This window comes from Molothrus ater, chromosome 3 (genome assembly GCF_012460135.2).
Source record: "Molothrus ater isolate BHLD 08-10-18 breed brown headed cowbird chromosome 3, BPBGC_Mater_1.1, whole genome shotgun sequence".
NCBI lineage: Eukaryota > Metazoa > Chordata > Aves > Passeriformes > Icteridae > Molothrus > Molothrus ater.
Window position 1 is genome coordinate 77,056,307 of NC_050480.2, and position 17,910 is coordinate 77,074,216.

The window sequence follows — 17,910 nt, forward strand, 5'->3', positions numbered from 1 at the left end:
TAGTTGAATAAAATTAAAACTAAAACCAGCCCTTTTCTTTCTGATATTTTGGAGACGCAAAAGTAATTATTTCAACAGAGTCAAAAGCTTCTGTGTTGTTTTTCTGCCAGTTTTCCCCTTGAAAGTTAATTTAATTATCTGACTTACCTGCCCAATAATTTCAAGATACCCATAGTAATTTAGCTTCATGGACTGGAAAATGTCACACAAACTAATAACATAGTGAAATATTAACTGAATGTTAGAAAAATCAATACGAGTCAAAGGTAGAGGAAGAGAGAAACAAGTGAAAATTAAACAACGGATATGCCACATGGACCTGGAGGATGATGGATAGGCTGAAGGTTCAGATTAAAAAATGAAAGTTCTAGAACATATTGAAAATGAAAGAAAACCAAGAGACAAATAATTATTGAACCTAAACCTGCAAAGACATGTATCAGCGGAGCAAATTACACTGTTCAATATTTAGTTCACTAAGCCTTTTTCTTTTCCCCTGGGCAGGCCAACTTTTGATTTCATCTAAACGGCCAGATGGGGACATTAGAAGATTTAAAATATTTCTCACTCCCACTTTGTTGCCTGCCAGTGCCACAGAATGGACAGTGGGGGAAGGACTCTTTCCTTCCGCCACAGGGACGGTAAAGAACAGGAAAAGGTCACATCCCTTTATTTCACTTACAACCTTAGCAGACAGCTATGCCAGGGATGTGTGTAGAGCTTTCTGAAGGACACTTCCTCCCCAGCTAATAGAATCTGAGACCCAGATCAACCCCTGTTCAATCCAGGTGCTAGCTCAATGCCTCCTGAAGCACTTTCCTGTCCTCAGCAAAGCCACATTTCAGTTGTTCTTATTCCCAAAAAGTAAAGTTGATAGGCAGCTTCAAATAAAAATTATAATATTAATTAAACCCAAGCCCTGTTATGAACTCTTTGATATTTTATATATATATATAAATAATTTTGATATAACTGTGTCCCCACCCCAGAATGATCAGCCCTGGGAAGAGTAATGTAGAACAGGAAACTTGTTTTCCTGCTCTGGAGAACAGGCTGAGGTCACAAAAACATCCTCTGCTCCAGGCTGGAGCAAACCCAAGAATTTTGACTCCTTTTAATGAGATAAAGAGAGTAAAGTATTTCTGAAACTCATCTGGGATGAGTTTCTGAATGAGACTTTTTCTGAATTTGAACAAAACTGCCAAACCAAATTCTCCCACCTCCCAAGTCTACGATCTGCCCACCAACAAATCTTTTTCTGTGTATTTCTTTTAGGCAAATTGTCCCCTGAAAGTGTTACTGCAGCCAGTATAGTCCCACAGGAAGCTTTATTCCGTAAAAAACCATTCACTCATGACAGCTGGGAATAAAGTTATAGGCTGTAAGGCTAAAGATAGTGCTGTATTCTTAGTTCTGCCCCCCTGCTCAAACTGTGACCTCCCATTAAGTCACTTAAAGATGTCTCTAAAGCATATGAATAATTCAGAAGGCTAATTTTCTTCAAGCTTTCATTTAATCAACTACATTTTAAAATGTGCTTCCTTTCTTACATTGCAGCTCTGTTTTTCCCTCTCCCCAGCAGTGAATTGCCATTTCTGTGTGTACTTTAGAGTTCTAAGTATGACAAATATTGTTAATGAGCTATTATCAAAGCTGGTCACCTCCCTGTGACTTTCTCAGCTTTCTGCCAGAGTATGCCAAAAGTCCTTTTAATAAATGTATACTTGGAATGCATTGAAAATGGAGTACATAACTCACTCAGGCCTTTTCTTCTCGAGGGCAATGGCTCCCCTTAATCCATCACTGTAGCCCAATGAGGCTAATGCAATATTCTACTTCAAACTGTTATGAACATACTTTTCATTTTATAATGTCTTTCATCCAACAGAGATGGACCCCAAGGTGTTTTAGAGATTGCCTTGTATGGTGTGATAATAACAGTACATGGATCACTGCACTCATGCTGAAATATAGACTCCTATGGGTGGGAAGGCAGCAGACATCTCCCACTGCCAGGAGCACTGTGCAGTATATTAAGGCAGAAATGAAGGCTACTTTATCCACTTGTGCCCACAGGTGAATGCAGGTAGGCTGGATTATATTTTCTTGTGATATAATTTAGCCAGGAAATAAGAACCAACAGTGTCAGAAATACAGCCTGAATTTCAATCACTTCTGAGAACATTTTGTTCCCTTGTGTTAGAGTTGAAAGATAGTTTAAACTGTACAAATCCAAGGCCATCTCTGCCTTAATCTCGACCTCAACAGAGCTCAGGACAACCTGAGGATCACCTGCTCCTTGTCAGGGGAACGTCCTACTGTTAGAAATACCACTGTTGTCCTGCTCTGATCATACCAGGTGCTCCTGGAAGGGACAGCATTAGGACACAGCAGCCAGATCTTCCTTCTGAAGAGAGGCTGATAATTTGCATTCCCTTGCTGGTGCTGGAGATCACTGGCCCCTTTATTTCATGTGCTTACTCGTGATCTTTGCATTGCTAGGTAATTTTTCTACAATTCAGGTGTGCAAACATCAGGTAGGTAGCATCTTTATGTGTACAGTGTGCACTAGCATTGATACAGTTGGAGGAACTCCAATTGGATCAGTGCTGGTGCACACTGTGTACACAGAGATGCTACCTCCTAAACCCTATTTGACATATCTAAGCCAAAACCAGGAGAAAAGGAGAAAAATAGATTCAGTATATGCACTTGAATTTTCAGTTTTATTGACTTCTCAAAATAAGGACTGCAGGTTAAAAATGCCATTTTACAGTTATCATACCCTATCTCAGGGCACCTTAGTACTGGAAGTAAGATTCTCTTTAGAATTTAGTATTAATTTGCATGCAAAGGAAATGCTGTTACTGAGCAAAAATGTGAGCTCAGCCACTAGTTTGTAAGTGTGTGTGTGTTCAAAATCTTCCCATGCTGCATTGTAAAGAGCTCACCTTTACTTCCTCAGAGTAAAAAACAGTCAGACAAGACTCTCCTCATCTGTATTTCTGTCATAACTGAGAAACAGTCACTTCTTTAAGCCTCATAAGAATAGAGAAACCATGCTTTTGATTTGATACAGAGGCCAATCTCTTTAGACTGACCATATCCAGACTTTCTAGAAATCATGGAAGGCCTTTTCAGTGGGTAGTTAGGGGATCTGAGAGTTTTGAAAGAAAAAATTTCAGAGGACACCACAATAAAGACAATTCTAAAATAGGCACTACCTTTTAATGAGGTCAGGGCTTTCTGACTGACCTGATCCACTGCTCCCCATGACTGGTGGAGTTCAGTGAGCCTGCTGCAGATACCCCAGCAATATCCTTAAACAAGAATAAGTGTGGAAGGGATCCAAATCAACAAATTATTAGAATTCCTATATCTACTGAATTAACTGGATAAAAATAATAGCAGCTGGCTAAAGATTCCATGTATACTTGCAGTGAAAAATTACTTTTTTTCAGGACTCTTCATGTATGTCTTTACTTTAAACTCTTGTTTTTGTGAAAATGACATACAACATGTCATAAAGATTTAAAATCTTTCTGGATTTTTCTATTTCAAATATCTGCTAATTCTGCTGTGTGAGAAATGCTACTCACTTTCAAAAATTTTAAAAGGTTTATTAAAACCTTATCAAAAATACAACAAAAGACTGAATAGAGAAAAAATTAAAGCACCAGGAGCAGAGGATTTTTCCCACCATGTGCTCACCCACACAATGGGTGTGTGTTTTAACTCTTTAGCCCCTCCCAAAGTTCTGTCCATCAACTCCTTCTTCACTGTCCAGTGGTGAAGTTCAGTTCCTACATCTTGATTGGAGGTCAGGTGCTGCCATAGTAACAGACTGACCTGCCCAAATGTCCCAAACCCAGGTTAGCCCATGATAACAATGCAAGGGTGCAATAAATATAAATTTATAAAATTTCTCCTAACATATATAAATAATATTTGCCTTTTAATTGTGAGAGTCAGCCATCACATTACTCATCTATCACAGCTGTAACTGAGCAAAGTTCATTTTTCATTATTTCAGAACACAAAGCATTGGATTCAACTTTCCCCTTTATTTTCTTCTCATTAATACTACATCAATAGTTTATTCTGAGATGAAAATGTTCAAAAAAGTAATTAAAATTGTATGCAGATAAACTCTACTCTATTAACAGTTCTCCTTTAATTATTTTTAGTGTGTTCTAGCATTCCAAATATAATTTAGGAAAGAGAAAGGTTGATATAGAGAGCACAGAATTAATGTATTAGCATCTAGTTCATCTAGTTACAAAATCTGTAAGAAAATTATTCACCACAGATAAATTTGTGTGTAATTTGAAAAAAAAAATACTTTAGATCAACATTAAACAGCACAAATAACTGGTTTGTATTCATCATAAAAAGAACAAGTCCAACAAAGACTTAAAAAGATCCAGGACCTTAAAGAGAACAGACCTCTCAAAGACTTGAAACATCATTCAGTGGCTGAAGATCAACAGATTCTCACCTCTCTGGAGCCCAGACTATATTTGATGACATTCTAAATGGAATAATGCAAACAAACGTGAATTTAACATCTTGATAAAGTACCAAACTACAAAATGAAGAACAAAGGCTAGGTCTTTCAGGTTGTGGTTTTGTAGTTTCCCTGAACCAACAGATTTTTCTGATTATTATTACTATTTATACTACTGCAGACAATGACAGGTGTACTTCTGTTGTTGAGTAATAAATGCCCCAAATTATTCTGTCCTGGCAATAGCATGCAACAGTCCATGCTTTTGGAAGCCTCTTGGGCCTTGACCTTGCAAACATTTGTCTTTTTGTTTAATTTTAAGCACCCAGTAATTCTTCTGAGCTCAGTGGCTGAACAAAGGAGAGCGATGGACAGCTGGAGGCTCCTGCAGTGCTGATGGGAGGCCACAGCTCCGTGGGTGTTCCCCTTTGTTTGGAAGGGAGGAATCCTCCTCACCCAATCAGAGCAGCTGCTCTAAAGAGAAAGGATCCTTTCCTTGGGGAACTGAAGCAGACAGGGATGACAAGAAATGAAGAACAAAATACATTCAGAGAAATTTCTTCTGGGGCAAAACTGAAGAATTCATATGCTTTATTTTACAGTCTTCCCTCTTGTTTTCTCTAATTTATTATGAAGATCATAAACTTTAAGCTTGCTAAAGTGAGAGTTCATATGCCTGTGGTGATGAGGACCATGCAACTGGTTTTCAGTATTATACCTGATAGAAATCTTGATTTATTTTTTCTGGTTTTGTTGATTTTTATACCAGTTCTTCTGTTCCTCAATCCTTAGATAATTGGACAGTACCCTAAAAATTCTACACTATGAACAAAATAAAATATACTACTGAGTCTGGACTTCTCTTACTAATTTGAAAATTAAAACAGCAAACCAATTAGACAGTTTGGCAAAGAGTTCCAATGTATATTAGATAGCAGAGCTCCACCAAACAAGCATCACCATCTTGTAGCAGAGGTGACAAGGGCAGCATTTAAAGAATTTCCATTGCTGTGCTGCATGCCTGGAGGTTGGAAGTAACACTGCTTCTTCCAAATTTGGCTTTGTGTGGGAACAACAGCTGCAGACAGCAGTGGGAGACTCTTCCAGAGGTGACCAGCACCTTTTTCTGACACAAAAGTATCAGTGGTGTCCTGGCTTCCAGTGGGAACCAGGAAACCCTGCTTTGCAGGAGAAAACAACCTGATCTCCTGCATCTCCCTGCTATGAAAGGTGCCATCTCCAAACTATGACCATGTTGCCACTGGGACCATTAACCTTAAAGCTTTTCTTTCCCTAACTTCACGGCAAACCAGAGAGCAGAAAAGGTATCATTAAATATGTCGTGTTAATCACTGCATATATATTTATTTTAGGAAATGCATTCTAATCTAACATTTAATACCACAAAGGTGGTACATCCAGAAGTGGGTACTTTATGCAAGAGCTAAAAACCCATACAGAGAGAGTGGAAATATGGATCCTGGACAAGAATATGTAATGTAATGTGACTATTTCTGTTTGATAAAATAGCCTTTTCACTCAGTGCTGCACAGAAAGAAAGACAGACTTCCAAACAAGCAACTCTTAACACCCTGTGTAGGCCAAATTCTGCCATGCAGACCACAAAACACAAATATCCCAACCAGAAGTACTCAAAATGGTTTACAGCCATTCAGACACTGATGAGTATCAAGGCCAAAAGTGGAACAAAGCTGATGTTCAAATGGAGTCCTTGTGTCTTTTCTCAGTAGATACATACTGAGAACAGAGGGGGTGGAGAGGAAAGGGAAGAAAGTTATTTTAGCCATTCCTGGTACAGTAAATCTTGGGATCTGCATTACAAGCAACAAATATATTAATTCAGCGTGGGACTTGGCTAACTTTGGAACTGTTTAATTTATCTATCTTATATTGAGATGAATCACTCTCAGGAAGTGTTTCTGAAGGGAATGAAGCCCAGCTAGCCCCAAGTGAGACAACTAATAATGTCTTTGCTAAGACAGAAGGATTTTGTATATTTTATCTCTACTGTCTCCTATAATAGCACTTTAAATGTAACATCAGCTCCTCAGAGCCGATAAAAAATCTTCTGTTAACCAGGTACCCTGGAAGCCACCACTCCATACATCTATAAAAAAAATGAAGAAGTTGGGAGACTCTTAAACCCATCAGAGAATTGCCTGTTCAGATAAAGCAAAACCAGCAGATTAGTCATGCTGCTTTAATGCAAATAATTGCAGTCCTTGCTTACATTTTCCATGGCAATGCCCATCTTTTGTGAGATAATGCCTTTAAACACTACCCAGCACAAGCTTTACTGAGTCTGAGCTGACTCCCTCACTCCCAGCAGTGTTAATCCATGATTAACTCCTAGATCTGTTCACAGGTCTGTTCTTTAAACCTCAGAAAATGTAATTCCTCTTGACTGCTCCTTAATAACTTGTTCTCCTGCTCCCCTTCCTTCACAATTTAAGGCATTGCTCTGCTCTCATTCCTTGCTGGCTCCTGGTGAATCAGTACCCAACACAAAAGTAGGAACACCATCTCTGTACTGCTGTCAGTGAGAAAAAGAACTGATATTTATGAGACACCCACGTTACAATCCACCAGAAGCAGGATATGAAATAAGAGTGTCTAGTGCTGCACCTTAGTCAGGATGATGGACAGACTATAAAATTTTAGGGAAAAAAATGTTTTTATGGTGTATTTGAACCCCTATTACCTTTTATTATGCAACCACAGCTTCTGCACCACCATAGCAACAACTATTAACAATAAATTTCTAGAGAATTCAGTGGCAAAGACCTATTTCCAAAATGCAGAGGTTTGAGAAGAGTCTGTTCATTAATATGTACTTATATAAAGTGTCTAAACTTTTGGTATACATCACAGAGCTGGGAAAAACAAAGGAACAGAAGATAAGGTTAAATAGAAACTAGAACTGCTTGATGATTCTGTGATGATTCTGTTTTTTTGTGAAGCTGATGGGTTTGAAAACATGTAAAAATGTCATGACCACATTGTAATGTCAAAAAAAGTGGTTCTTTTGGTATTTCACTCTCAAAATAATAAACTATGTAATGAAAAAGTCAATTTTGTTTTAAATGGCCTCTCATAAGTGTAAGATATTAGATATATTTTAGAAAAAAATAAAAGCCTATATATTTCATAGAAACAAAAAACTGCCTGAAAATACTTCAGATTTCACATGAAATAGGTACGTAGAACCTGAATAATCTCATACTGGTAGGGACAGCCATAGCACACACAGGGACAGCCATAGCACACACACGTATATTTCAATATTTATTACAGAATTCTCTGCATAAAAATATTTGAAATATTCGTTGGCTCCCTCATAATACAGAAATGTCATCTACTTTTTCCTTTTAAATTTACTCTAATGTAAAGTTATTTAAGCATGAAGTTAACATTTGAATAGAAGAGAGATATTTCACATAGACAGCTGGGGGGAAAAAGAATAAGGCCTTGGTTCTTATCACAATGAGCAGCAGGGAAAAAATATTACAGTACAAAACCCAGGGAGACATAAAGATCAGGGAAACAATAGAAAGAGAGAGCAAAGTAGGATGAGGTAGAATAAATAAGTCCCAAGAGAAAGAGATTTTACACAAATCAATATGGAAGGTTCCAGCACAGGTCTCATTACACAGAATGGTTGACTGAGGAATTGAATTAAAGTTTGCAAAGGTGAATAGGGATAAAAAAAGAGAATTGCTCTGTGGTCAGGAGCCTTTGCTTTTCAAATTATTCAACCATCTTCAGCAGAGATTTTGCTGTAGTAAATTCAGTGTGTACCCAGAATAAACCAGGTGGGAGTAACAAAAGAAATTCAGGTGTAATTTTCATTTTAAGTGCTGCTACCTTGTTGAAACAAAATGCAAAGACAGAGGAATATTAAGCCTCACTTTCTTCTGCCTTCTTCATATTATTGTACCTGTAATCTCTCTGTATGAAATACAATAGAACTGCATCCAGTTTAACAATGAGAAAGCAAGGGCAGAAAAATGCATTAAAAAAGCACACGTCATACATAAGAAAAAGAGTAAAAAAAAGACAGAAATAATAGTTATGATTAATATGGGAGAAGATTAAAATCATGTGTGAGTTCAATAAAAAAAAAAAAATTATCAAAAGATAAGTAGGATCATGTGTTGAATAAAGGCACTATACACTCATATTTGTCTTAAAAATAGATCTCCATTTCCATCACTTGTTAGTCTTGGCATAACTGCAGAATTTTGTTCCCATTGCATATTTAGACCTGACAACTTGTACGTTACTTTTTCTTCCTGGAAAGTTCAAGCTAATTATTGATACAGTGACCCTCTTTACCTGAGCATGGATTGCTTTGGGAATCAAGACTTGGCAGAACAATCTGTACATCATTCCAACAACCTCTGTCATGATTTTGTTCTAACCCCAGGCTGCCAAAAGTCAAATGCAACCTTGAAGTGTAGACAAATGTTAACTCCTTGGAATTATGACTAAAATCGTTTATCAGAATAAATTCCTCTATGATTCACTGGTAGTTAAAAAAAACAATTCCTCCAGATGTTCCCTTGTTGTAGATATCTTTACATGTTCCTCTTATTTTACAGGCTGAAACCAGTACCTCAAGATAAATTTGATAATATTTTTGATATACTTATAGTTCATATTATTTCAGATTAAGCATATATTTATGAATTCTGTTATTAAAATAAAGGAATATTTAATATTAAATTATTTTTTTCTACTGGAGTTAAAGTAAAAAATATTGAACTGAAGGAAAAAGGTGTTTGGACATCTTTTAGTACTGGAGCAATGTACTCTGCATTTTGTAGAAAGAGAGACAATAGGTTTACTTAGCATATTCCCTTAAAATCCTTGACAGTAAAGAAGACACAAGAACCATCATTAGGCTTTTGTGACTGTTCCATTGCCATGGAATAAAAGTACATACTATGGCAATAGACATTTACCATGTATTAATTTAAGTTCCAGATACTTTGAAAATGAAAATAATATATATAATCCTATATAGTAAGGAGTCATGAGACTTGTTCCTGAATCACAATACTGTCTTGCAGTCATGTTAGTGCTTATGAATAAAATGAGACAGAATACAAGATGTTGGAGGCTAACACTAGGAGTGTTGTTCCATCACTGTTATGCTCATTTTCTTTCCCTGCTCTAAAAAGTTGGATCATAATAATTTCCAGAGCACTGGAAGTCAAACTAAGACTTCCCCTGTCCCTGAAAGATTTATGTTCACATTGGAATGTATGTTAAGAAATAGAATATATTTTTCTCAAAATATTACAATAAATCACATCACAAAGGTCAGAGCTGTCATTGGATGAAAAATCATTATGTCAAATCTTGATTTTTGGACTTAGTGATGTAAGCTCAGAACAGTGACTAACAGAAGGAACCCTAGAAAGAATTGTATGTATTTGTTTTTTATCAGCTAAAGGTAGCTCTCACTGCTTTAATTATCAACAGACTTCTTTACATCTCCACAGAATACTCATCTTACCTACAATTTGTCTTCCACAAATGCTCTTAGTCCCTTTCTCTAACATTCCCAGCATTCCTACATCTCCTGTCCTTTCTTATTTTCAAATGATAACCTGAGTATTTCTATATCACTACTCCTTTTGACCTTTCCACAAAGTTTAAGCAAGCTAGATCTCTCTGTTTTTCATATTCCCCAACAATTTTCTGTCTCTTGCAGGTCTAATTTTTTTCATCTTGATGACCACTTAGAGCACTGCCTTGTTTGTCCTTCTATGGATAACAAGTTTCTTGGGAAGGTTTCTCAGGAAAATTGAGAAGGAGATAAAAAAATAAAGTTTATTTTAATGAAAATAAGTAACAAGGACAAGCTTGATCAAAATGCATGTGTCCCATGAGGAGAGAGGAGACCAAGACACAAACAACTTTCAGAAGAGAACAAGTTAAGCTGAAGATATATTTGAAAGAAAGTTAATTCCTTCCACAGGCCTGTCTTTTCTATTGCCTCCACTGTTTAGGGCATTAATAAGGAGAATACATAAACCTGTAGAAGTGCTAGGACTTGGGTGTTGATTTTGTCTGTGTGATTTATGTACTACTTCTTGTCCTTTTGTCTTTCCAATATCACTGAAACTGTGTTACAATTTCATAATGCAAACTGAAATGAAGTTACTTCAATTTTATAGCTTTGACAACAGCACATGGTACTGCAGCTACTGCTGGCCATCATTATGAATGGCGTCTGAAAACATTACTTCTAAGTTTCTTACACCTCTGGAAAGTCTTAGCCAATGTTCTGGGTTAGTTCTGGCAGGTACAAGTGACAGAAATGGATCACAGCCTATTAATTGGCAGGAAAATTAAGGACTTTTTTCCCCCCAATGTAATATCAATAGTCCATACCACTTAAAAAGAAAACAAAAAAAACAAAACAAAAGAACCCCCACCAAAACAAAACTATTTCAACTTTACCAGCCCAGATAATTCTCTAATGGTAGATTCAAGGCAAGAAAGCACTGCCTAGTAAGGATAAAAGACCAGGCTAAGGAATAGAAGCTTTCCTCTCTCACCGTTCTCTTATTTGTTGTGGTTCCTCCTAGAAGACTCCCTTATCTTCACTTCTTTTGCCATTTTTAGGGATGGTGAAGTTAACATCACTACTTTCCCTTTCCACATACCACATTCAGAAAATGAAGGTGGAAGCAAAGAAGTTTATCTTCTCTACATTCACTAACCCAAACTAGAAGTTCTGTCAACTCTGTCAAGTGACTTATGCATCAATTTCTGTTCTATGTGAAAACCTACCCAGTTTATACAAAGGCTATATATATGGAACAGCAACCATAACCTCAAAATATCATAAAACAATTAGAGTTGAATGGGCGTGACCAGAAGACAATAAGCAAACAATATTATATCCCTAAACTTTGCACAGTTACCTCCTCTTATGATGTACATTCACACATTTATCTGTTGCAATGTGTTTCTAAATGTTGTGGCATCCACTGTCCCACTAATTTGGCAAGAATTGAGAAAGCACTTACAACTTGCACAGGTATTTCTAATAGGCATTCTTATCCTCTTTACAGTTAGATTCAACCCAAGAAACACAGGAGAACAAAACCATTATCACTATGAAAAAGGAGCAATTTTTCACCTGATAATAGACTTCTACATTTTGATACTGTTTCTCTCATTTAGTCCATTACTTAAATTTAGTGCCACAAGCCCGATAGTAGAGTTTTTATATCATAGGTTTCAAAGTGGCAGCAAACATCAGCCAGTGAACTTGTATGATGTAAAGCAAAAGACTTATGAAAATGATAACCTTTGTCTTTCATTGTGCCCCAGGTCTGCCACTGGCCTCTGCCAGCAATTGAGCATATGGCAGGCTGAAGCATCCAGCCCTTCCTGCCCAAGGCCCATTTATAGGTGGAGTTTAACTTGGTTTTCCTTTGCACTTCTTGCACTTCCCTTTTCTATCAAACAATTACTCAATTACTTCAGCCTCTGCCTTCCTGTGCAGAATAGGTGTATCCAGCAGGCCGGACTAGAGCCTGGCGGCTCTACAACCCATGACTGCCCTGGAGTCGTAGACTTGTTTAAAGGAAAACCAAGGTGCCATCAACCCGTGTCTAGCCCGGGGGGTGCAGCCATACCGGCGTGTCGGAGAGTTCCCCGTGCTTCCCCGCAGCACCACGAGGTGTCAGGGCACACCCGCGGCTGCGGCAGCGCTGCGGGCCCGCACAGCCCGGCCCGGTCCGCACAGCCCGGCCGCCCTGCACTGCCCGGCCCACACCGCCCGGTCCCCACAGCCCGGCCCGCCCTGCACTGCCCGGCCCGGTCCGCACAGCCCGGCCGCCCTGCACTGCCGGGTCCCCACAGCCCGGCCGCCCTGCACTGCCCGGTCCCCACAGCCCGGCCCGCCCTGCACTGCCCGGCCCGCACGGCCCAGCCCGGCCCGCACGGCCCGGCCCGGTCCCCACAGCCCGGCCCGCAGAGCCCGGCCCAGTCCCCACAGCCCGGCTCGGCACCCTGGGCGAGCAGCTTCGCTGGCCCCAGGAGGACAACGAGGCATTCCAAGGCCTTAAGCATGCACCTGCTCTTCAGCAGAGAACGTCTCCCTTCTTTCTCTTTCGCTAACAGATTAATGAGTATTTTTTTTCCAATTTATTAGTAAAATTTAATACAAGATTTTTAAAGGGAATGCGGGATAAACAAGATAGCTGCAGGACTAGTAGAAAAAAATGATCTTTCATGAGCTCTTTTTAAAGAAAGTTACACTTCTCTCATCTCCAAAATTAGTAGGCAGAAGGTTAGAAGGTGCTGGTTCCCAGAAAAACAATCTTACTGCCTACACTTCTTTAATTTCTTCCAGCAGAGTCCATCTCTGCTCCTACTAGGCTGAATGTATTTAGAACATTAAATAATAATACTTTACACCTGCCTGCTTCCCTCTAACAAAGCAGGCACAGCCGTTTTCTCATGGTTTTGAAGTACCCATATGCTCTGTTACAATTTGATAACCTTAGTGGTACTTAATCTTCACTCACAAACAGTCCTGCAATATAAGTCCAGGGTGATGAAATAACCTTATAATGGGAACAGATTAATTGCCTAAAGCCATCTGTGGTCAGCTCCAAACCTTTTCCCTCAGGAAAGACTTGTTGGCAGTTCTTGCTGAACAACAGAATTCCTTCATTTGCAGTGCTGCCCAAAATGGAATTTCAGTGGAATTTCACTGCAGAAGTTCATTATTTCAAAACTAATGATTTCGTTCCTCTGACCTATAGTGGTCTGTCACCAATGCACAGTTACCTACTTTATGAGCAAAATATATTTATTTTCACTTTTTTTCTTAATAGATCATAGAGAGAATTGAATTCTTGCTAAATTACTTCCAGAGAATAATCAAGTTTAGATGTTGTACAAAGGACAGACACAGCTACTTATGAAGATAGAATAATTTAGCTTTATCTAATATGAGCCCAAGTGATTTCTCAACCTGAACTTCCACATTTATCCTTTAAGAAATATCTTTTGGTGCACTAAGCCCTTTTCTGATAAGATACATTGCTCAGGAAAGGACCTAATGGCATTTAAGTGGAAGAAGATTCCCATACAAGTATAGAAGTATATCATAAAACAGGTAGATAGGCCTTTTGGCTTTCTGGTCTTTTTGAAGATGATGATTAGAGGCCAGAAAACTAAAAAAATCATTTTCGGCAGAAGTCCATGTACATCAGATTCAGCTAAGCTACTCAGCTGCTTTGTTAAAGCAGAATAAGAACAGCACCCAGGATCCAAGGCGCAGATTGATTAAGCAATCAGTTGCAAATCTGACTCATGTACAGTCAATAGTAGCACAAGAGTTTTCAGGCATTGTGCAAATTGTTTAGCAGGACAGTCGTTTTAGCATTGTGGGTCAGAAATGACAGATTGCAAGTGATTAATTTACAGTGTGACATCCCTTCCCAGAGCACAAGGAAGCTGTTCACAAAAGGGGATATACATGACTAATTATTTCCCCCATCTGCATTCCACTGAATATAAAGGATAATTTGCCCAGCCTTATTTTGTTACTGGCTTATTGTGACCTGAATGATGTCATCTGAGTGAGTAAATGCCCCAACAGCAATACAGAGCTCGGGGGAGGCTGCAGATTTTCTATATGTGGCCTTTGCAAAGTGAGGCCATAAAAACTTCAGGTTACTGAGTAATGATGGAGCTAGTAAATCTTCACTGTTTTTGTTTAAAACCCCAGTTTCCACTTGTTTTTTTTTAGTTTTTGTCCTTTCATTCAGACCTTTCCAAAACAGATATTTGTCCCATACTGAGCACTTTCTCTCCTCCTCAGGAGAAACATAAGAAAAACAAAGTCATTTTCAAAATATAACTGAGTCCCATTTTATCAGTAGCCCAAGCTTTCCAGCCAAGACAGAAATGTAAGTGAAATGTAAGTGAAAAGAAATACATTTTGCCATCCTTGGGGAAAAGCAATCCAAACGTGGTGAGATGATGATACCTCAAAAGTTTCAGCTTGTGAACACCAAAGAAACATAAATATGTTCATTTAACAGCAAATGGCAATGACTGTTTTCTTTGCAAAGAGCACACTGCACTTTGGTGGCCAAATGGACTGTTTGCTCTTCTTTCTACTTTGTCTCTCATCAAGAGAATTGAGACTTTGGATACCACTGTCTGCCAGTACATCACTGCTTAATTAGAAATTCAGGGCTGTAAAGAGTGAGTATAGGTGACATTATGTCTTAGCAGGAAAGCTGCAGGAGGCAACAGGGATGGATAAACACAAATAAGGATGGCAAGCATGACTAGGTTTTAGCAAAGCAGAAAAGCAGGAAATTAGACGAATCAGAAAAAAAACTGCCTACACAAAACTGTCTATAAGTCACTACAAGACACATTTTTCTCTGGATCTTGGTACTCTGAACAGTCTTGTCCTTCCACTGTTGTAAAATATCTGTACCACTGCAAACGTAATGAAAGGTTTTCTCCTCTAGAGGGAAGAACTATCTACTAATGTCAATAGCCTGTTTACTCAAGTGAGTAGTTTAGTTAGTGAACTCTACTTATGCAAGTGACACCATTCCAGGCTGCCAGAATAACTTCAGGTAAGCTGTTCTCTAACAGAAAATACAATTCTGTCAAAATCAAAACACTTTAAAATTCAATCACTTTTGTCTACACTTTCTTCTGAAGGAAAACAAAAAGCTCACTAATGTAAAAACATCTGATTGATCAATGTAAAAATAAAATTTCATTCCAATATACAAGGTTTTTCCCTTGAATTTAAAGTAGGGACATTTCAGTCTTACAGAATTTAAATGCCATGTACATATGCAACAAATTTATTAGATATCTATTTCAGGAATAATATTTTTTTTCTTTGTTTGAAACGGAAATAAAAATAAGATTCAACACTGTTATGAAAAAAAAAAAAGTAATATCATGTTCGTTCCCTACCTCTGTGATGTATACTATTTCATGTGTGGAGTTGTTTATTTTCTTTCAAAGGATCCTCACTTAATTCAATATGTAGAAAAAGCTAGAAAATACATTATGGTCTTTCCTCTCTGTTTTATATTTGTATCTTTTTCAGTGGCTGCTCTATAGAAATGGTGACAAAGGTGGAAAATACTTTCTCCCTTTTTCAGTGGGGCCCATTAGGGATCAGGCTAAATCACAGCTCTGTCCCCCTGTGAGAGCAGGGAAGAGAGGTGCCTGTGATTCAGCCTTCTCCACCCTCTGTTCAACATCAGCAGCTGGGCTACATCCTCCAAAAACTGCTTTTAGAAAATGTAGCTACAGCATTCCTAGCAGTTCACAAAGAAAGCTTCTGAGTTCCTCCTCAAGTTGCATGCCTGTCCACCAGCCATTCCAAAAGCTCTGCCAAAATGGCCCCACAAGCATCCCCTCCCCCAAAAAAGCCCTGTAGGTAAAGAGCTCACATGCTGCAATCTATAGGCTGTCCCTAGCCCGCACAGTATACATTGGTTCATATGATGGTACCTCTCCTGGTTCCACCTTCTAAATCCTATTAAAGGCAGCTAAAATATGTGATTATTATTCAGGATATTACTTTTCAATCCAAACTATTCCAGCAGCTGCCACAGAGATCATTTTCTCAGTCTCAGAATTTACTGACAGAAAAGAAAAGCAATGGTCTAAGAAACTACTAATAGGAAGAAGATGGGCAAACATCTTTATCAAGATAAAGAAAATACTTGGGAGCTCGATTATGGGAAATGTGTGTTTTCCCTTAGCAGGAACAGCCAGGGAGGCAGAAGACAGCAATTTCCTTCATTTGTGTGAGTTCATCTGTTGTTGAACTTTGCTTTCCAGAAATGACTTCTTTCCCCTAGGAGAATAAGTGTGAGTCTAAGCCATACTTCCCTTCTCTCTAAATGATAGTCAGGGGCAGGCATTTCCAATAAATTTCTCTGTTGAAACTTATGCTCTTACATGCTGTCTGTTTAGCACCTTGAAGCTCATGTTCACTCTGGTCTGTACTAGGAAAGCTCACAAAACAGAGAGCTCAAGGAAAAAGCATGAGCTTTTCCAGACACTTGAACTTGATAGAAGTTTATTTCCTCATAGCTATCCCTTCTTTCTCAAATGCATTTATGAAAGTGTTAGTGAGAAGACAGCAAAGTAAACACATTATTGCTGCTGTTACTCCATGTATTTTCTCTGCAAATACACTTTGCCTTCCCTAAGGATACTGGAAGGGGCCTTCCTTTTGCTTCCTTCTGGTGTAAGCTGAAACTCACTTTACTGAAGAACTATGAAGCAATGCCAAAATAAGAAAAAGAAATCACAGGCAAATGTGTGCTGTAGTGGAGGAGCTTGTAGAAGCTTTACATGCAGCAGGAAGAATGACAGAGTTAGTGCTTCAGTCAGCTAAGTAGATTACCAAATGTTCTAAATTTACAATTTAAATGAATCAATCATTTTGGCTATTACTCTAGATCAGAAAAAAAAAATCTGTCCATTGTTTTTAAGGCAGCTGTTAGATATATGAAACATTAAAACAGACTTCCTAATGCAAAAAAAAAAAATGCCCCAACAACCAAACAAAAAACCCTAACACCCACACATACATCCCACCACTGCTACCAAAGGACATTAAAAACTCAAGATCATTATAGAGCAAAAATAACCGTAGACCTCTTGTAACCTGCAGGGTGGCACCAACTTGATTACTTTACAAAGCAATTAATTTGATGAATTGTTTGATAAACTGTCTTTGGAAAGGCAGGAAAAGAAGGAGTTTAGACAATGGCTTTCAAAAACTGAAGAGAGGTAAGCACCTAAATCTCATCATTTTCAGTGAAGATGATGTCCTTAGCTTCCATTTATTTTACTTGGAATCATCATCACACTTTGATTTTCTTTTCACACTAAATAATTTCTTAGTTCTTCAGTTTCCCTTGACAAATCTGATAGAAGCATAATTAGAGTGAAGAAATAATCAGATTCCTATCCCAGTCTGGATAAGCTGAGTGGCTTTCCAGTTGTTTTTGTTAGATGTTTTTGCCTGCATGAAAAATGCTATACTTTCACTTTAAGAAGGATGGACAAACCATGCCATGGTTAACAAACAGACTGCAGACATTTATGAGAATGCACAGTCTCATGTGGGAAACATTATGCAGTGATTAAATTCAAAGTAATTTCAACCTAGGACTTACTATTTTTTCTTGTTTGTTTGATTTGGCTACCAAGATTGATCACCATGGAGAAATGAATCACAACAGTGGCAAATCCTAGGAAAGACCATTTAATTAGACCTGTTGCTTTCATTAGGAGTTAGTTTTACCTTACAAGAGAAGACACTAAACTATTTAATATAGCTAAACATT